General features: G+C 42.0%; 1 long non-coding RNA gene across 2 annotated transcripts in view; it reads right to left on the minus strand.

Annotated features, from left to right (window-relative positions):
* Positions 1-4468, minus strand: part of LOC132541296 (uncharacterized) — an 18795-nt gene extending 14327 nt beyond the window's left edge. For both annotated transcript variants that reach the window (XR_009552456.1, XR_009552455.1), the window contains exon 1: positions 4374-4468. This is a non-coding gene — a long non-coding RNA (uncharacterized LOC132541296). The remainder of the gene's footprint in view (positions 1-4373) is intronic.
* Positions 4469-5697: the final 1229 nt, after the last annotated feature.

Below are 5697 nucleotides of genomic sequence, written 5' to 3' on the forward strand. Positions count from 1 at the left end.
TATCTGGAACATTACAGATGTCCATTAATCTAGATTTGCTTTCTTATGCACCTGCTAGGTTTTAAGCAGAGGTGTTGCCTATGCACACGACAAGAGCAAACTCCTGGGAGTCCAGCGGTAGCACAGCGGGGTAAATGCACGTGGCACGAAGTGCAAGGACTGGTGTAAGTTCGAGCCCCCAGCTCCCCACCTGTGGGGAGTCGCTTCGTAGGCGGTGAAGCAGGTCTGCAGGTGTCTCTCTTTCTCTCCCCTTCTCTGTCTTCCCCTCCTCTCTCCATTTCTCTCTGTCCAACCCAACAACAACAACATCAATAACAACAACAAGAGTAACTACAACAACAAAAGAACAAGGGCAACAAAAGGGAGAACATAAATATTTTTTTAAAAAGAGCAAACCCCTTCTTTCTCTCTCTCCTGGGTTGTTGCTGGGACTTGGTGCTGGCACTATAAATCCACTGCTCCTGGAGGTCCTTTTTTTTTTTCCTTTCCCCATTCGATAGGACAGAGAGAAATTGAGAGGGGAGGGAGAGATATATAGAAAGTAAGGAAGATCTAGACACCTGCAGGCCTGCTTCACAACTTGTGAAGTGTCTCTGCCCTAGGTGGGGACTGGTGCTTGAACCCCAGTCTTTGTGCAAAGTACTGTGTGTGCTTAACTGGGTGTACCACCACCCAGCCCCCCAAAAGGAAACTTTTCTATCATGTTTGTTCTCATCCTTGCCAAACCTCTTTCGCCAGTTTTAGAGAATTCTGGGTTTTGATTTTTGTTTTTTGTTTTGTTTTGCTTTTTAAACAATTTTTAAAATATTATTTATTCATTTATTCCCTTTTGTTGCCCTTATTGTTTTCTTGTTGTAGTTATTGTTGTTGTTATTGATGTCGTCGTTGTTGGATAGGACAAAGAGAAATGGAGAGAGGAGGGGAAGACAGAGATGAGGAGAGAAAGATAGACATCTGCAGACCTGCTTCACCACATGTAAAGCGATTCCCCTGCAGGTGGGCAGCCGGGGCCTCAAACCGGGATCCTTACAGCGGTCCTTGTGCTTCGTGCTACGTGTGCTTAACCCGCTGCACTACAGCCCGACTCCCTTATTTATTTATTTATTATTTATTTACTTTCCCTTTTGTTGCCCTTGGTTTTTTTTCATTGTTGTTGTAATTATTGTTGTTATTGATGTCGTCATTGTTAGATAGGACAGAGAGAAATGGAGATAAGAGGGGAAGACAGAGAGGGGGAGAGAAAGACAGACACCTGCAGACCTGCTTCACCGCCTGTGAAGCGACTCCCCTGCAGGTGGGGAGCCGGGGGCTTGAACCGGGATCCTTACGCAGGTCCTTGCGCTTTGCGCCACCTGCGCTTAAGCTGCTGCGCCACCGCCGGACCCCCGCCCTTTTTTTGTTTGTTTGTTTGTTTGTTTTTCTATTCTGTGCCCGGTAAAGGGGAACCAGACTTTTGCCCATTTCCTGGTTATTTGTGACATGGAATGAAGAGACTGGGAGTCATAGAAACAGAACTAGCGAAGGAGGAGGGAGGAAGGGAGGGAAAGAAAGGCTAGCCTATGAAGGCAGGGCTTTGGGGAGAGAGTGGGGGGTAGGTTATTTTAGGGAGCTCTGTTATAGATTACAAACAGGACCTCCTTTGTTGTGCTCTGAGAAACCCAAGTAAAGGATATGATTTACTTCTAACTGCTTCTAGCTTCTGTTTCTACTCCAAGATAGGAGCATGGGCAGTGGGAGTGGGGGACAGATTACATATATATTATTTCTAATCCTTGAGACTCCCTGCCAATGGAGGCATTATTGTCTTTAATTTCCAGGTGAAGAAAGAGCTTTAAAGAAGATAAGCAATTCTTTCAAGGGCTCCATAGCTAAAACTAGGATTTGAATCTAGTTCTGCTGACCCCAAAGCCTGCTCTGTTTCCAGAACACTATCGTCCTCACGCTAGTCTATAGAACAGAATGAAATCTATAGACTTCCTCTATGAGGAATCTTTATTTATTCTGGTATCATACGTAAAGGGGGGGAAGGTTTATTTCTGACATGCGATTCAGAAGGGGAAAGCTGAATGACTAGTCGAGAGAGCAGGTCTGCTTGTTGTACTAAGCTTGTCTGTGGGCTTGATGGTCCATTTTAAAATCCCATCACTCAGCACCCAGGAAATGGCATTGCTTACCTCAGAGGTACAGCTAAAACCATTGCTAAAATTACTCTGTGGCCATTTGTGTATCTGGGAATCAATTTTCTGATCAGGTAGCTAGCTGCCTGAATGCAAAGAGTGAAGGAGAAAAGATTTCTTCAAACTGCCAACTAAGTTGCCCTAGACCTTTTAATGGTCAGATAGTAAACAAAATGGCGTGCACTAGTTTGGCTGAATTATTATCTCAAATGGCTGGAAGTAATATTCGTCTCCTCCGTCACCATAGAAACCATTATAAAATTTCTTATAAATACTTCAGAAATAGGACTACCTACCACTATGGAAATGGATAGTGGGTACAATGGATCTCCAAGGAAATAAATGATTGCTTGACAGAAAATAATACAACTCAGGAAAAGAAATTTCTTGACGGTCCGAGTCCCAGTGGACAAGCTATGTACATGAACAGGAAAAGAGTCTGAAAGCAGTGTGAGGTAGTTTGGGAAGAGTTTGCAGAGACCACTCTCCAACGTTGAGTCAACTTTCTCCTGAATTGGGGGAACAACTCATTGAAGCTTTCACAGCAGAGTGATTTCATCTATATTCAGAAAGTACATGCTATGGAGCCATTATGGATCAGATAGGAGTTGTATAAAAATGACTTGACAAAAAGAAAGAGCTGGTCTGTGATGCCAAAATTCAGAGTGCTCTTCTTCAAGGTGAATCATATTGCATTCCAAAATGTCAAGTAGATTTAGTCATTTTAATCTTTTTATTAGATCAAAACCTGATACTTTTATAAAAGCTAGAGGAAATGACTGGAATATAGGTCTCACTGCTGAGAAATTGTCTGAACTTGGAACAATTTGCTTGACCTCTAAGTTTCATTTCTCCGCCTCAAAAGATAGCGGGATTATAGAAAATAAGTCATGCACAAGTATCAGCATGGTCTTCTGCATGTAGTACGTGGCCAGTCACAAATGCTAGAAAGTATTCCTTGTCAAAGAGTAATAAATGCAACAACATACTACATTTGCTCAAGTCATTAGCTTACACTGTTACGTTTTAAATGGTTGCCGTCCCCTGGCCCTCTAGACAGTATCCGCTCCCTAAATAACCTAAGGGTGTGTTGAGTAATTAAAAAAAAAAAAAAGCCAGATCTTACAGGGAGAGTTGATACAATTTCTGCCTAGATCTGTCCAGTCCGGTATGGGATCTGAAGTTTCCAAATGCCATGGGTGTCCTTGCTGCAGTCTTTCCTCTGGAGAGTTGAAAAAGAAAGTCTGTGTTTTCATAAGACCTTAGGCCTGATTTCCAGTATGTGTGTGTAGGGGGAAAATGGAGAAATTTAGCTTAACTTTCAAGCATCTTTGCACTTTTTCCCTGTTGCACAGAGCCTCCCAGCTCCCCCCACCCCACATTACCTCGTTTTCAGAGATATGGAATCTTTCAAAGGGAATGTAATAATTCCACAGAGAACTTAGCATTTCTGACAGCCTACCGCCCACTGTCCTCAGCGCTTCATAAATTATGCTGACTCTGAATGTGAGCTGGGCAGCACCATTTTCCTGGTCCTTTGTGATTCATGGTTTCTCTTAACTATGTCAGTGCCTTGTCAGCAAAGCTGTTCCTTTTGGACAGAGTGTGATGTGATGTTTCTTGGGGGGGGGGGGGGGGGCAGCTTACTAATTATGTACTGATTGTATGCACTGATTTTTTTTTTACATTTCCAAAGTAACTAATAACTATTAACTTTAGGAATTACTTCTAAATTCAGAAAACATTACCATTTAATTAACAGTCTGCTTTTTACAATAAGCTGTGACCTGAAAAGCTACCCTAATGGTAATATGCAGTTATCATTAAAATTAACTAACAAACCAGAAGAATGGTGCTGTTCAGGTCAGATATGGAGAGACTATAATTAAAAGAAAGTGAAACTAAAAACAAGTAACAGACCAAAAGATCAACACAGCATGGACAGCCAACACGCCAATTTTCCTGTTTTGATCCACCAGAGCAGCTCCTTCCAGATTTGCCAGTCCCAGAGAATTCCACACCTAGACCCCTTCTTAGCATGGGGTTGAGTCAATTTGTTGGGTAGTTTAGTCATGGAAGCTTGAAGGAAATTGGATAAAAAAAAATTCCTGAAAATGGTTTGACCGTAGAGTCCCTTATTATTCATCTATTATCTTTGCACATAAGAATAAAAGTCCATTCTTATGAATATCTTACCTTTTCCCAGCCTCCAAGGACTTCCCAGAAGTCTTCCCAGTTACACAAGCTCTTCCTGAACGAGGAGCCCTCATCCAGGAAAATGAGATGGAAGTCGTCATGTAGAGGCCTTCCCAGTACTTCCCTTGCTTTGCTAACTCAGAGATGGTTGGCTGTTAAGCTGCTGGCTGCCATTCACACGGGCACTGAACACTCCAAGTGTCCTCGAGAAAGCATGTCACTGGAGTTAATGCCAAGTTGTTGGGTGCCATATATATACATATACATATACATATACATATACATATACATATATATGGCATTCATGTATAGATGAATGAGACAGATAACACTGAATGCTGCTCAGCTCTGGCTTATGGCGGTGCCTGGGACTGAACCTGGGACATGAAGAGTCTCATGCATGAAAGCCTTTTGCATTATCATTATGCTGTCTCCCCCAACCCTAATCTGTGTATTCTTTCTATTTTTTTTTTTTTAAAGATTTTATTTAAAGTCAGGAGAATTAGGAGGAAAGAGAAAGAACCAGACATCACTTTGGTGCATGTGCTACTGGGGATTAAACTTGGGACCTCATGCTTGAGAGCCCACTGTGACACCTCCCAGACCACTGTATATTCTCAACTATACATTTATTCAGTGGTTTAAACACAAACTGTAGCACTAGGAGATAGTATATACAGTAGAGGACACACCTCACTATGCATCAGAGAAAGCACAGATGGTGCATTGATGGCATGGTATTGTGTGCTCATTCTCTCTCTCTCTCTTTCTCTCTCTCTCTCTCTCTCTCTCTCCATATATATGAAAATGTTGGCCTGGGAGTAGTGATGTCACAAATGCTCAAAGTCCCAGCACTGCAGGGAAAAAAATTAATAATCCATCACAAACTATAATGTCACTTCTACAAATGTAGGTACACAGCATTGAGTATCTGGATCCGAAAAACAAAATAATTTTTCAAGAGTATGAAATTTATTTTCCCAAGTAAAGTTAATAAGTGAATACAGAAGAAGAGAAAAGAAAAGGAAAAAAGAAAAAAAATAGAAAAGAAAAGAAAAGAGAAATGATTGGCTATTGCCAAGAAGCTTCTCTGGGCTCAGGGAGTACACAACTAAGCAGTGGGTGGGTGAAGAGAAGAAAAGGTGCTTGGGATGTGGTTGGAAGACAAGTTCTACCAGTTAGAGGGAGGATTTCTAGAAAAGCCAGAGGAGAAATCTTTTGGGGCGGGGGACATGGAGTGGGGAAGGAGATCCCAACAATATAGGTATGTGGTATGTACACACACACACACACACACACACACACACACACACACACACACGGA

This window comes from Erinaceus europaeus, chromosome 11 (assembly GCF_950295315.1).
Source record: "Erinaceus europaeus chromosome 11, mEriEur2.1, whole genome shotgun sequence".
Classification (NCBI taxonomy): Eukaryota; Metazoa; Chordata; class Mammalia; order Eulipotyphla; family Erinaceidae; genus Erinaceus; species Erinaceus europaeus.